This window comes from Pipistrellus hanaki (genome assembly GCF_964339955.1).
Source record: "Pipistrellus hanaki genome assembly, chromosome: 17".
Lineage (NCBI taxonomy): Eukaryota > Metazoa > Chordata > Mammalia > Chiroptera > Vespertilionidae > Pipistrellus > Pipistrellus hanaki.
Genome location: NC_140519.1, coordinates 36,551,791 through 36,568,082, shown reverse-complemented (window position 1 = coordinate 36,568,082; position 16,292 = coordinate 36,551,791).

Sequence of the window (16,292 nt, the reverse complement as noted above, 5' to 3'; positions counted from 1 at the left end):
ATAGTCATAGATCCATCACCTAATCACTTGCTCTGATTTTTAAATTTCCTCCTCAATTCTGATCCTTGGTTGTATTTCAGTTGAGCTATACATTTAAGAGAAAATTTATTATAAATGGGCTAGTCGGGATGTGGAGAAAGATGAACTCATGAATTGCTGGTTAGAAGTGTCAGTTTTATAATTCTTTGGAGGAAAACTGCAGTCTATCAACCTTTCAAAGGTACATACACTATGACCCCAAAATTTATTGCAGCATAATTTATACTAGGGACCTGGTGCATGAAATCTGTGCCCTGGGCGGGGGGGGGGGGGGGGGGGGGGGGGCAGTGTCAACCCAGCCTGTCAACCCAGCCTGCCCCCTCTCACAGACTGGGAGCCCTCAGGAGGTGTCCTATTGACAGCTTAGGTCCACTCCCCAGAGGACCCCTGCATTGTGTCCACTGGGATAGGGGCGTGTCCCTGGCTGCCGGGGGCATGCCCCCAAGCCCGACAGCCCCATGTTGTGTCGGCCAGGCTGGGGGCGTGAACCCAGGCTGCTTGGTGCTGGCGCACCTGCAAGTGGCTATAGGGCAGGAACATCCGCCGAATCGTTATGGTGACACAGTGCTATTCCTGCCCTGCCACCAGCCAGTCAGTGTCTGCACCTATAGGCCCAGAGTGGCCAGGGTGTCTTGGGATCCTGGCTGCTCAGGGCCTCCACACGGACCTACAGGCTAGGAGCAGCCTGGGTTCTGAGGGTGTTCCTGGGACCCAGGGTGTTCGGCGCCTGTGTATGCAAATTAACCCGCCATCTTTGTTGGGTTAATTTGCATACTCCTGATTGGCTGGTGGGTGTCATGGAGGTATGGCCCATTTGAATCTTTCTCTTTTACTAGTATAGATTAGCAACAGTTTCCAAACAATTTTAAAGGTAATCACTAGAGGACTGGCTAAATAATCTGTTTTATAGGCATGCAATATAATTTAAAGAAAAAGGAATGAAGTCCTGACTGGTGTGGCTCAGTTGGTTGGAACATCGTTCCATACACCAAGGGGTCTCATTTCCCTGTCAGGACACATACCCAGGCTGTAGATTCAATTCCTGGCCAATAAAAAGGGATAGTAAACCATGGTACAGGTCTCATTGAGCCACAGGGTATTTGTCCAAGATTCTCCGGGAGGAAATAAGGTCTTCAAATAATGACTTAGGAAAATGGGGTTACATGTGTTCTGTATGACCTCGAGAAATTTCTAGATGGAAGGAACCTTAGGAAGGTCAGCACTTCTCTGGGCATTTCAACAGTTTCCTATAGATGTCATTCTATGTCAGTGGGTGGGAGCATCTTTTGTACTCTGATTCTTCAGTGTTTGGGATCATTCCTCCAACACAGTGGAGAGTTAAGGTGTGGTTTTCAAAGCTCCCAAATTGTAAGCAAAGCAGACAATCATGTTGTCAGACTTGGTTCTTTGAACTTACTTGATGAAAAGGGCAAATATCCTACTAACTACAAAATATTAAGCTTCATCCCACAAAATTGCACACATTAAAGTAAAGCATTATCTTGCCAATTTCTTATTTTCCTTGCAATACTGTACATTATAGGTTAAATTTACTGAAATGATTTAGATCCAAGATAATGTGGGGCTAGATGAATGAAAAGAAAAACACATTTGTATCGTCCTGCTTTCTTCTTTGTGGCACTGTATTTTAACTAAACAAAATTAAATTAATTCTCAGGAGGAGCCCATGGCTCGGGAGGATCTTCTGAGAAAGAACTCCTGCTCTTTTTCCACCTCTTTGGATAAAATGGCTTTGTATACGGGTGAGGTGGTAATCATAAGCACTGTAGGTCTGGAGAAAGGGCCTCTAGAGAAAGACTCGAGGGATTCAGGCAAAATGTAAGTAAAAAAAAATCTTTGTTTACTCTGATCAAAGATGCCCAACACCACCACCCCAGGAGACTTTGCCTTTAAGAATTAAGCAAATGCCGAAACCAGTTTGGCTCAGTGGATAGAGCATTGGCCTGCAGACTGAAAGGCCCAGGTTCAATTCCTTGGTTGCAGGCACATCCCCAGTAGGGGGTGTGCAAGAGGCAGCTGATCCATGTCTCTCTCATTGATGTTTCTAACTCTCTCTCTCTCTTCCTCTCTGTGAAAAATCAATAAAATATATTTAAAGAAAAAAAGAAAAGAAAAGAAAAGAAAAAAGAAAGAAAGAGAGAAAGAAAGAAAGAAAGAAAGAAAGAAAGAAAAGAAAAGAAAGAAAGAAAGAAAGAAAAGAAAAGAATTAAGCAAATGGCCCAGCCAGCATGGTTCAGTCGTTGAGCATTGACCTATGAATCAGGAGGTCCCGGTTCAATTCCTGGTCAGGGCACATGCCCAGGGAAAGAAAGAAAGAAAGAAAGAAAGAAAAAGAAAGAAAGAAAGAAAGAAAGAAAGAAAGAAAGAAAGGAAGGAAGGAAGGAAGGAAGGAAGGAAGGAAGGAAGGAAGGAAGGAAGGAAGGAAGGAAAGAAAGAAAGAAAGAAAGAAAGAAAGAAAGAAAGAAAGAAAGAAAGAAAGAAAGAAAGAAAGGAAAGAAAGAAAGAAAGAAAGAAAGAAAGAAAGAAAGAAAGAAAGAAAGAAAGAAAGAAAGAAAAGAAAGAAAAGAAAGAGAAAGGAAAGGAAAGGAAAGGAAAGGAAAGGAAAGGAAAGGAAAGGAAAGGAAGGAAAGGAAGGAAAGGAAGGAAAGGAAGGAAAGGAAGGAAGGAAGGAAGAAAGAAAGAAAGAAAGAAAGAAAGAAAGAAAGAAAGAAAGAAAGAGGGAGGGAGGGAGGGAGGGAGGGAGGGAGGGAGAGAGAGAGAGAGAGAAAGAGAGAGAGAGAGAGAGAGAGAGAGAGAGAGAGAGAGAGAGAGAGAGAAAGAAAAGAAAGAAAAGAAAGAAAAGAAAGAAAAGAAAGAAAGAAAGAAAGAAAGAAAAGAAAAGAATTAAGCAAATGGCCCAGCCAGCATGGTTCAGTCGTTGAGCATTGACCTATGAATCAGGAGGTCCCGGTTCAATTCCTGGTCAGGGCACATGCCCAGGTTGTGGGCTCAATCCCCAGTGTGGGGCATATAGAAGGCAACTGATCAAAGCCTTTCTCTCATCATTGATGTCTCTATCTCTCTCTCCTTCTCCCTCTCCCTTCCTTACTGAAATCAATAACAAAAATATAGTTGTTTTTTTTTTTTTTTAAAGGAATTACACAAATGGGGCAGTCAGAAATTGGGAGAGACAGGGACAACTATTTCCCATTTCTAATGGTCCATGTCCAATCCTTCAAACTGAGGCTTTATCGAATTTTTTTTTCTTTTTTTTTTTTCTAGAGAGCAGAAAATCCTCACTAGCATGAGCTATTTAAAGGCCCCGGCCTTGCATTGAAACTGCAGATTTGGCTGGAGCCAGTTTCAGCTGGATTTTCTGGGCAGTCAGTAATGCAGCAGCAAATTCACTCTTTTTAATATAATGGCAACCATCACTGGGACGAATAAGAATGGCTTCAGGCAGTGCCAGGTTTTAAATGAAAAATCTAACTATAGCTGTCCCTTCCGCTCTCCGGGAGAGCTCAGGATGATTGTGTGGGGAGCCGGGGTGAAGGGTGACCTCCGAGCGCCTGCTTTGGAGACCAGCTCCACCGCGAGCGTAGGTCTGCTTGCCTCCTACCTGGCCCCTGGCGAGGATGTGCAGGCCTGTGACAATGGGAGCAGCACAGGCTTGACAAGCAACTTGGCTGGGTTGACGGGTACCAAGCAAGGAGGTGTGTACCCTTTGATCTCTGAGCCCTGGCGCTGCAGCATGAGAACTGTTCGCTGAGTTGTAATATAAAGCAAGTACCCAACTTTCTGCGTAGCCAGCACGCCTGAGCCTTCTTGGATTCCACACCAGGCAGGGGACGAGGCACTGATGGAGCGAAGGGTCCACGTTCTTCATAAGCGAGGATTAACAGTCCTTCTGTTGAATGATTTCTCTTTCCACTCTCCAACCTTCCATCTTCCAGCCTCCCGTCTTAAAAAAATGAATCTGTTTGCAAAAGCAGGCTTCCCTGTGTATTGTGATGTCTGTCTCAGGTAGTCTACTCTGAAAGATTTCCGGGACAGAGGGTGGAATCTCCAGCTAAGCTGGAATGGAAGGACATGTCAGTTACTGTCTAGAAAACGCATGGGATAGGGTCGCCAAAGGCCTTTTTGTAAGAAGGAAGGGACCTTCTGGAAGACACTTCGCCCTGGGTGAAGAAGCAGCTAGAGGGGCAAACTTGAACTAGAAGTAGCCCGAAGTCTGTGCACAATGTGGGGGGCACACACACTCCACCTCGGGACCCACCGCAGAACGTGGGAGAAAAAAGGGAAGAGAGGTCCTTCAGTTTGACCCCTGGAGGGGTCAGTGCATCAGTGACGAGCCCAGTGTCCACCTTGCATAACAGCACCTAGGAACAGGGCCAGTGCCACCAGGAAGATGCAGCAGACCCAGCCGGAACAGGAGTGGGGCCCAGGATGCATGGCAGGCACGGAGGTGGAGGTGCCAGGTGGAAGCAGCACCAGGGGTGCAAGTCTCTGCAAAGTAGCCAATTGGGAGATGCTCCTTAATAGGAAAGGCCTATTTTTAAAAATATATTTTATTGATTTGTTTTTTACAGAGAGGAAGGGAGGGATAGAGTTAGAAACATCGATCAAATGCCTCTTGCAAACCCCATCTACTGGGGATGTTCCCGCAACCAAGGTGCATCCACTTGACTGGAATCAAACCTAGGACCCTTCAGTCTGCAGTAATCCACAAAGTTCTCCTGAAGGAATTCCAAATGCAAGCCCCAACTGTGCCAGAAAGATCTTGGAAGGTTAGAATTGTCGGTGATGGCATTGTCCATCTTGAAGATCCTCTTCTGGAACTCAGCCCCACTCCTAACCTCTTGAACTTGGTCTTGAGTCGACTAACAAGGGTAGTTTCCTGAGGCCTTTGAGTTTTGCCAAATCTTTGTTACTCATTTGAGAAAATGATTTGCTTTTTTTGGTTTTGTTACTTAACTGAGAGAACAGTTTGCACCTCAGAGGAGGCAGCCCCAAATGGGAGAGCCATTAGGGGTGTGTATGTGCTGGACCACTCTGGGCAGCCTCACCCTCATTCTTTACCCCAGGCCAAGTTGGGAGACTATAAATTACCCTGGAGAACTAACTACACCACCCCCTGTTCCTCCCAAACTCCAGGGACGTAGGGTCTTTTTGTTTAAGAGTTTCAAAAGACAAAAGGACTTTCAAAAATAAAATCCACTCACAAATAAAATTTTCTTTGGTGGTGACATGGTCACAGATAAAGTTACTACATGAACATAACCTGAAAGAGAGTAAAATAGATGACATTATTTTACATTGCAGTTTTACCTTTCTGAAAACCAGGGTGCCAGTTAAGCAAAACTACAAGCAACTCTTAAAAGTTACCTGTAAGATTGCTATTATATGTCTCAACTCCGTATATGTATACCCTCCAGATTTATTTTCTAGGCACTAATGAGCACTCTGCATGAATTATCTCATTTAATATTCACAGAAACCCTATGGAGCAGATTTGGTTCTCCTTTAAAAAGGGGGAGCTGGGGCTTGGAGAAATTACAAAGTTTGTTGGAGATAACAAAATCAATAGGTAGAAAGACCAGCATTGAAACCCAGTCTGGCTCCGTAGCTCAGAGACTTGATCATGGAGCCATTCCATACAATGTTAGAACTGCCACGCTGGTCATACGGCAATGAGCCTGAAGGTGAGTCTGCCATACTCTACACTGTGCAGTGTTGCCAGCAGGTTTTGGATGTTGTGTCTGAGCACATTTCAGAGTCTGGGTCATGCTCTGATGTTCTGTAGGCTAGGTGTAGTTAATGCATCTTTGACTTAGAGTGTTTTCTTTCTTTTTTCTAAAAAATATATTTTATTGATTTTTTACAGAGAGGAAGGGAGAGAGATAGAGAGCTAGAAACGTCGATGAGAGAGAAACATCGACCAGCTGCCTCCTGCCCACCCCTATCGGGGATGTGCCCGCAACCCATGTATATGGCCTTGACCGGAATCGAACCTGGGACCTTTCAGTCCGCAGACCGATGCTCTACCACTGAGCCAAACTGGCTTCTGCTGATTTAGAGTGTTTTCAACTTAAGATGGGTTTTATCAGGACCTAACCTGGTCCTAAGTCCAGGAGTATCTGTAGGAACTGGAGGTGGGCTCAGGTAAGAACAGCCCAAGCATATTGAACCGCACGGCTCCTCTCCCTGCTCTCAACCTTGCTTGATCCCTTAGACCAGTGGTTCTCAACCTTTCTAATGCCACAACCCTTTAACACAGTTCCTCATGTTGTGGTGAAAACCACTGCTCTAGACAAGACTGCTAATGCATTGTAGATAAGTTATAGGAAGGATAAGGGAGAAATATTCGCCGCTCACTGAAAGCCAGTTGGGTGAAGCCCTGAGTTAAAAGGCCCTGGTCCACACCGGTCAGCACATGTGGAGGGTATGGGAATGCCGGGCAAATGGGCGAGTGGGGTCCTGAACCCTGGATTTTGCTTCCTCTGGTGATGAACAAGTAGAGACAGCTTATAATTGACTAGGGGCCCGGTGCACAAATTCATGCACCTTGAAAGGAACTGCAGGCCACAAGGCTGCTAGGCTACAGTGGGCACAGGGCAGGTCTCCTCAATCTTCCACGGCCCCGCCCAACTTCTCTTGCCGCAGCCCCCAGTCCCCTGTCTACTGGCCCCACTTGCTCCCAGCAAAGGTGTGAGCATTGGCTGCCTGCCCTGATTGCCCCTCAAGAGCAGGGGGAGGTGGAGAAGCCCTGAGAGGAGATCAGGGCTGGCAGCTGCTCTCACACCTGCTGATGGTGCCCAGCAATTGGGGTTAGTGCTGGGCATAGTCAGTGGGTGTGAGTAGATGCTCCAGCGCTGGCAGTGGGTGCGAGCGGGGCCAGTGCTGGCACTGGTAGCAGGTGTGGGTGCCGGCAGCAGGTGTGAGTGCCCAGAGGGACTGTGGCGTACAGGAGCAAATAATTTTCTGTAACCAGCAGAGGCTCAACAGCGCTCAGCCTTGGTCTGGCACCCCAGCTCACCTGCTCCACCATCCCACCATGGCAAATGCTGCCATGCACACCCCCTGATGGTCAGCTCACATAATAGCGACCAATTGTTTGGTTGTTCTGCCATTAGCTCTATTTGCACATTAGGGTTTTATATAGATAGATTGCTTTTGTTCTCCTCCTTCTAAGTAATAAAGGAATTGATTTGTAAGGCCGAAACTGGGATTTATGGCCAAGGCAAAATCATCCCTTTGTTTTCTTCCTGTTTGCCTTTAATCCACAATAACACTCCCAGTTGAGGTGGGAGATGGAGACACAGAGATTGAAGCTCTTAAGGAATTAGTCTTGTTGATTCAGAGTTGACCATTCATGTCAAGCAGCAGAGCAGCACAGCCAGTGCAAGGAGGAAAAGGCTTGGCTCCTCCATTTGGAATGTGTATCTAAGCTTGTTTTCCATTCAGTATCACAGTTCCATGGGGGCCAAGTGTTTCAGCAAAGTAAATGCATGTCCTGGGCCTTGGAGGAGGCTCCTGAACTCATTGCAGCTAAGACAGCAGCAAAGAGAAGGTGGCGGCTTTTCGTTGTCTTTTGTTAATAGTTCAAAAGCAGTTTTTGTTTCTCACTTATATTAGGAAAGTGGGACGTGAATTATTTACACTTGTTTTTAGTGGGGAGTGTGGGTTATTTACTATAGCATTAGCCAACATATATTTCACAAAACTGGTGACGATGTTAAAAGTTATGAAAGCAGGGATTTTTGCAGTTTAATTTACTTACCAAACAGTGTGAAATGTCAAATGTCAAATGTGAAAATAGCTCATATTTTGTTTTCTCATTAAACATACTGAGATATAAATATCAAAATTATTTCTTAGCCGTTATAGTTTTATTCCAGAAGGAAATATGCACTGAGGGCATATTTCCACAAGAGGGCAGCAGCACTACATTTTTCATCAAATGCCTGTTGAAGCTCAATGTTTGGGTCTAAAACCATAATTACAGGGTAACAATTACATACCTTTCTCCAAATGGCACTTATTAACTCTGAAGGCATTTTATGAGTAAAGTTACTTTTAAGGTGTTTTTTTTTTGTTTTGTTTTTTTTGTTTTTTTTTTTTACTGTGATTCGCTACAAATTAGACTATTTTCAAAGAAAGATGCATTAGTTTTAATGAGTGAATTAAAATGCCCCAGGAAGGTGAATTTCTCAAAAGTTGTTTATATTTAATTTTTTAAGAAGTACATTATTAAAATTCTAAAGTATACCTTTTCAATAATAATATAAAAGCTTGTTAACAAAAACAAGTATATTTAAAAATGAATAAGGCTTGTCATAGTTTATGGGTATTTTTAAAACTACACATAGTTAAAATGAAACTGGTAAGCATAAAAATTAAGAATGAATAACCCCAATTTAATGTGAAAAAGATAATTAAATATGTTTTGGTTTGGTTTGGTTTTTTTTGCTGCTGAATTTGCATTTTACTTTTAATTTTTAAGATGCAATAAAATTGCAGTGATTTTACTTAGCCACCAGGTGGTGCCGCCTATTTAAACAGTGAAGTAGATGGAAAAGAGAAAAATTAAGATCTGAGAAATATCATACATATCCAATATCATATTTCTACAGTCACCAGATGTTTTGGAGTTATAGACTGAGTTTAATTTCTGTGAGGAAGGCCTTTGAGAAAAGTCCCGGGGAGGAGAATGCACTGCCTATGACAGATACTTCACAGAATTGCATGAAATTCACTTAATGGTGAAACAAACATGGATCCTGACCTTTTCACACACAAAAAAAAAAAATCAAAAGAGTCTGTTCTAACAAAATTTCACCCCATGGAAGCTACTTCCTATTACCTATGAAATGGTTACTTTTATTTCTTAGGTGATGAAAAACAATGGCATTTTATTACTGTTCACATAATAAAAAGGAAGAGAAAAGTGTCCCCCAATTCAGCAAAAGGTGGACAAATCAAACCACATGGAATCTGCATCATCTGTAGATGCCACGGTGATTATATGTGTAGAGAAGCCAAACTTCATTCATCACGAATTGTTTCACTTAAATTGAGGGGATAAAAAACATTGTGGATATCCTGCTATAGCAAAAATACATTTGGAATGTGTTACCATTTCCTAAAAGCACAACCACCAGCAGCTGAGCAGAGTGCACCTGCCATGGTGTCTGAGTTCCGGCACCTTGGGCCCTTTCTCCGGGCTGCTGTGTGTTCATCTTTTTAACCCCTTCTCTTTGCTCTTCTAGCTCTAGAGGTGGTAGCTCTTTCTCCAGTTACTCCCTCTGTGAATTTTTTTTTTGCTTTGTATACTGGTATACTGGGTTTGGTATACTGGTTGCCTGGTATACTGGGTTTAATTGTATTCCCTCAAAAGCTGTTGAATTTTATATCACCAGTCATAGGAAGTCACCTTATTTGCAAATAGGGCCAAACTGCATACTGAGGGAAACAAAGCAGATAGACGAGTTTATTGCAAGAGTTTCCACTTGCAAGCTGTGAAGGAACTCCAGGAACAGTGAATTCCAAGTTGCTTGCAGATTTATAAGTATTTATTTATCTACTTACTTTTAAATTTACTTTTATTGTTGAAAGGATTTTAGATGTCCCCTCTCTTTTTCCCCATTGGTCTCCTTCACCATGTACCTGCCTCCCCTCTCCAGGCCTTCAGCACACTATTGTCTGTGCCCATGGGCTGTATATATCCTATGTAATTAAATGGTAATATGCAAATTGACTCTAATGGCAGAATGATCAGTTGCTATGACATGCACTGACCACCAGGGGGCAGATGCTCAATGCAGAAATTGGCCCCTGGTGGTCAGTGCACTCCCACAGGGGGAGCTCCACTGAACCACAAGTTGGGTTGATGGCCTCCTAGGCAGTCAGACATCCTCCAAGGGCTCCCAGGTTGCCAGAGGGATTTCCCCGCCAGAGGGAGCAGGCCTAAGCTGGCAGGCAGACATCCCCTGAGGGGTCCTGGACAGCAAGAGGGTGCAGGCTGGGCTGAAAGACCACCCCGAGTGCACGAATTTTCATGCACCAGGCCTGTAGTATGCATATAAGTTCTTTGGTTAATCTCTGCTCCCTTCCCCCCCATCCCCACTATCTCCCCTTGTTTTTGCTCCCCAGTTTATAGTCCTTCGTTACTGCAGCCCCTGGAGAACTAATACAGCAAGTTAACAACTTTATTACTAGTTGATCATTTTTAGATTAAATTATCTTTGCTAAAATCATTGGAGTAATTTATCTCTCCTGACTGGATCATGAATGACATAATAAGTACAGAGAATCATAGAATCTCTCCTTATTGTGGACATCTATATCACTATATCAGTGCTGTGTGGTTATTATTTAGCTTTGGCAGATGTATTGGTTTGCCTGAGCTTCCCTAACAAAGTCCCATAGACAGGTGGCTTAAAGAACAGAAACTTATTTTTACGCAGTTCTGAAGTCTAGAAGTCAGAGAACAAGGTGTCAGTAGGGTTGCTTTCTTCTGCGGCCTCTTTCCTTGACTGGTGGATGGTCATCTTCTCCCTGTGTCTTCACATGGTCTTTCCTCTGTGTGTATCTGTGGTCTCTTCTCCTCTTCTTTAAAGGACACCAGTCATGTTGGATTAGGGCTCACCCTGTGACCTCATTTTAAATTAGTCACATCTTTATTATTATTTTTTTAAAATACATTTTATTGATTTTGTAGGAAGAGAGAGAGATAGGGAGTTAGAAACATCGATGAGAGAGAGTCATCGATCAGCTGCCTCTTGCACACCCCCTACTGGGGACATGCCAGCAACCAAGGTATATGCCCTTGACCGGAATCGAACCCGGGACCTTTCAGTCCCTAAGCTGACGCTCTATCCATTGAGCCAAACCGGTTTCGGCTAAATTAGTCACATCTTTAAAGTGTGATTACAGATACAGTGTGGTCTGAGATACTGATGGTTAGGACTTCAAACTTTGAATTTTGGGGATGACACAATTCAGCCCATAAGAGTAGGAGATTCTGATCGAGGGAAAGTTAATTTCTTGATGCGGAAACACTGCATGGACGCCAGCATTACTAGGTATAATTTACTATGCTCATCCTCATAATTAGCTGTGTTGAATGGACCTAAAAATAGTGTGAATTGATTGGGAACCCTGAGAAGGATGATTGCAGGGAATCCTTCCTCTTTAGGAAGGAATTTTAAACATTTCTCCAGGTGGCAGGATTCACCACCCTCCACTAATTAACACCACAACACTGTCAAGGCCAGAAAGGTCCCTTTTCCTCCCAGACCTCTTCCATATCGGCAAGCTGTAGATAGTGATAATAACTCAGGAGACATGAAAAGCTCTGCTTGAAACAGAATCCTGACTTGAAGTCTAGTGAATAACCATGATGCACCTCTCTTGAAACTACTGTTCTTAATTGCAGCAGTATTTCCGCTGCCATGATGTGTGTTTTCATCATGAAAACTAAAAAATTCATCTGTTTTTGAGCCTTTAAGATGTGAAGAGAGATCTTGTGCCCTGGCAGGCGGTAGTTGTAAGAAAATTACAAATTAAAAGCTAAAGTAAAGCAAAATTGCATGAGGGAGAAGGATTGTTTAGTGAAGGCTCTTGTATGATCAGGTCAAAACTTTAAATGTTGAAATATTCTATTTCCTTCCTTCCCTGCCTCACCATTATTCTTTTTGCAATGCAGTGAATAATATACTCAGTGAATAAATCTTGCAGGCAAGCTTAAGATTATAAGCTTATCTTGGTCATCCTATATCTGCTTCCAAACATTAGATTATATTAAAGATACTCAAAAAACAATAAAGATAATTGTAAAAGTTCAGATTCCAAAATCTGGAATCTAGATACCAGTGGTAAGTATCCCAGCCACTGTAAAAGAACCAAAAAAATAGACTGATCAGTGTGGCTCAGGGGTTAAGCTTTGACCTATGAGCCAGGAGGTCCCAGTTCGATTCTCTGTCAGGAAACATGCTTTGGTTGCAGGCTTAATCTCCAGTGCGGGGCAACTGATCAATGATTCTCTCATCATTGATGTTTCTGTCTTTCTCTCCCTCACCCTTCCTCTCTAAAACCAATAAAAACATATTTAAAAGTAATAGTGACTATAGGTGATTAATACAGAATTATCTAACTGTCCAGTGGTTTCACTCCTCCCTGTCCCTGACTCTACACACTGCCTTTGGTTTCAAACAGCAATCAATGAATAAAAAGTGCCCCATCCTTTGGTTTCAAACAGAAACCAATGATTAAAAGCACCCCATTCTCTACCCCAGGGCAGTTCCATTGAGGAGGGAAGGTAGGTTTATAATTTGAGGCCTGGTGCAGGAATTCTCGGCTCCGGCCTGAGATCAGGGCCCAATGGGACCAGGCCAGTTGGGTGTGTGTGTGTGGGGGGGGGGGGGGGGGGCTAGAGAGGTTGGCTGTGGGAGTGCACTGAACACCAGGAGGCAGCTCCTGCTTTGAGTGTCTTTCCCCTGGTGGTCAGCTTGAAAAATCATAGCGAATGGTCTACAGGTCATTCAAGTTGTTCCAGTTGTTCGGTTGTAACAGTCACTTAGGTTTTTATTTATATAGATTAGAAGGAACATGAGAAGCCTAGAGGTCATATATGTAAGACGCCAGGGTAAGGACTACATCTCTCACTCTTATATCTACGATCACACTGTTGATTTGGATCTTACAAGCCCATAAGAGAAAAAATGAACACTTCTAGAAAAATGGACCATTTTTACAAAGGTCTAACAACGGGCAATATGTAAAAGAGAAACTTCCAATTACTAGCACTACAAGATGTATTTCTTCTCAGATCATCAGAATCATCTTGTGAGATATCAGAAATGGATCACAATTTCCATTCCTGGGTTCCACACGGAGGCACTTTTCTCAGTGGTCCTGGTTCTTGTCTGTTCTTTCCTTCTCCCCTCAGGACTCACTTGAGAAGGGAGCCTTAGTTTAGCTGGGCTTACTTAAGGCTCCAACCAACCTCTTCTTTTTTTTCTTTTTTCCTTAATTGGTTTCCAGCCTTCTTCCTCCGGAGAGCTTGCTGCTTACAGAAACATTCCCCAGAGGAGTGGAGAAGAAGATCGATAGGAAGGATCAGAGCTGCTGTGACAGTAAGTAAATTTCCTTTCTCTTAAGTTTGCTTAGCAGGTGCATTTGGAGCACAGACGTTAGTTTAGTCTCATGTATACTCTTTGTTATTTTTATCTGTTTGTTTAGTGGAGAATATGGATGGTATTTTTTTGGCACTGTCTTATAGAGGATAACATATTGGTCATCATTTACAAGAACATTACATGAAAAATTAATTCATATAGAATTAAATGTAGTTATTACCGAGGATTTGGATTTATAAAACTGAGCCTACAAACAGAATTAAAAAAAAAAAACCAAGCAAGTAGAACTGATAGCACCTTTAAATGGAAATATGGGTTTTGTCAGCCTTTAAGTCAAAGGCTCCATGTTCAGTTATATTTCTTCACTGAAGCTTTTTCACCCAGTTCAAGTGGAATTAAATCTCTTCTTCCCCAGTTCTGCTGTTGCATGTTATACCCTCAGTACTTGCCCCATCTGCCTGGTCGTACATGTGTTTGTGTGTTGTTTCTACTGGAGGTCAGGGGTCATAGGTTATTGTAATTATATGCATCCTGTTCCGAGATATGTGACCTGCCTATGGTTGGATTCAATACATAATTATTGAAATAAATTAAGTCACAGATCCCTTGGAAGCTAACCAAGAATAAATATGAATTGCTTTCTTAATAACTTAGAACTAACGAGGTAGATAATAAAGGCATGTTTATTCCATTTTACAAAATAGTTGTAGTTAGACTAGATGATTCTCCGGTGTTTCTTTTTTAACTCATTTTTATACTAAGTTTTGTGGAAATTAAAATTTAAAGAATTACATTAAAGTACATTTAATAAGTATTACTTAATGAAGCCTGCAGTGAACCATTCTGTACGTGAAGAAGTACCTGGTCCTGGGGATAACTGCCTTCTGTATTACTTGTTTCTGATATTTCTCTCCACATTTACTTGAAATAATCCATTTTATCTTATTCTTTTATAAACTTAATGCAGTGTAGATGCTATATTTGAGATGTTCTTCTACTTACCAAATAATTATCCTGCATATATTCCTGCATGTCAAAAACTGAGGTCCCTGTGGCTAATAGCTCCACCTAGCTTCACATTCCCCTCTCTCTGGAAGCCTTCTGGTGGCTTTTCTCATCCAGAAGAAAGGACAGCTTCTGACCATGGCTTGAAGACCCCATAGAGTACGCCCCCTCACTGTTAGCCCACTGTCATGTCCTGCCATTTCTTTCTGCACTCAGGCCACTCCATGAACAGACGCTTCCTGATGTTCCTCAAATCAGCTGCGCTCACCTGTTTCAGGCCTCTTCCCTTGCTGTTCTTGCTGCCCAGGACACTCTCCCTGCTGTGTGGCTCGCTCCTGCCCCTGTGTCTCCTCCACATCTCTGCTCAGTGTTCCTCATGACAGGGGGCTTTCTGTGCAAGTCAGTGCCCTTCCTCAATCCTCTGTTTCCTTGTCTGCTTGTTTATAACACTTATCACTGCCTGATACATATTTACTTACTCCATGTCTCCCCCTCTCCTCCCACCCAAACCTAAAATGTAAGTTCTTTTAGGAAAAGGATTTTTTTAAAAAAAAGTATTTTTATTGATTTCAGAGAGGAAGGGAGAGGGAAAGAGAGAGAGAAACATCAATGGTGAGAGAGAATCATCGATTGGCTCCCTCCTCCAAGTCCCCCTTTGGGATCAAGCTGGCACCCTAGGCGAGTACCCCCTGACTGGAATCGAACTGTGACCTCCTGGTTCGTAGGTCGATGCTCAACCAGTGATCCATGCTAGTGGGGCTGTTTGATTTGTTTTTACTATTGTATTTTCAGTTCATAGAACAAATCCTAATACATAGTAAGTGCTCAATAAATATTTGTTGAGTTATTTTTTACTGAATGAACATTGGATGAATGGATTATTGGAAACTGTTAGGTAGAGAAAAGGCATCATGTAACCTAAAAAACACTGCTTGCCCTTTAAGATTCTTAGAGTGCTTTTGTGTATTGTGTTCATCGTTGTCACACAGAAGTTTGGTTTTGTTTACATAATCACTTATTGTTTTGATGTTTTTCAAGAATTGATTTGAGAGATAGAGGAAAGGAGAGGGAAAGATAGAAACATCCATGAGAGAAAAATATCAATCAGCCGCCTCCTGCATGCTCCCTACAGGGGGTTGAGCCCATAACCCAGGCATATGCCCGGATCAGGAATCCAACCGCTGACCTCTTGGTGCATGGGTCCATTCTCAACCACTGAACCACACCAGCCAGGCCATAAACATTATTTTTTATTTTCCTTTAGGTCTTTGAGTCCCAAGCTTCAATGATTTATTTGCTATATCTGTGTAAAAGTTTGTGTCTCTGTTGTAAACCAACACTCACTCCTTTATTTCTTCAGTAGCCCACCGATTTCCTCACTATCACTCCCTGCGTTCCCATATTCATGCCCCATTACTTTGCTCACCATTGCCTCTAAATAAAACTCCACCAACTAATTTTTAAAAAATGGTCACTTTGACAATACTTTGGCTATTGGTTTGTGCAATTCTAGGAAGTAACCAGCAGATGTTACCATTGCAACAACATTCTGATTCTTGGATAGATTTAAAAAATTTCCCTTTTCTCTCTAGACTTAGATCATCTCCAAATGCTAACTTTGCCTTAAAGAGTGAAGTACTCACACTTCTCTAGCCTCTAATTTCAGAGGGTTATTAGCTTATAAACTTTGAGTTAATAAAATTATGCTTAACTTCTCTTCAAACTCTAGTTATACTTAAGACAAGTCTGCTTATTTTTTAAAATATGTTTTTATTTATTTTAGAGAAAATAAGGGAAAGGGATGAAGAAATGTGAACATTGATGAAAGAGAAGCATCATTCAGCTGCCTCCTGCACGCCCCTATTGGGGTTCAAGCCTGCAACCTGAGCACACGCCCTCACCAAGAATCGAACCATTTACAAATAACCAGTGACCCATACTGGTTGAGCATTGACCCATGAACAGAGTATTTTCACTGCTCTAAAATCCCTCTGTGCTTTGCCTATTCATCTCTTTCCTCCTCCATCTCTGACGACCTCTAATTTATTATTCTTGCCATGGTTTTGTCTTTTCCAAGATGTCACAGAGTTGGAACCATAAGGTAATGGG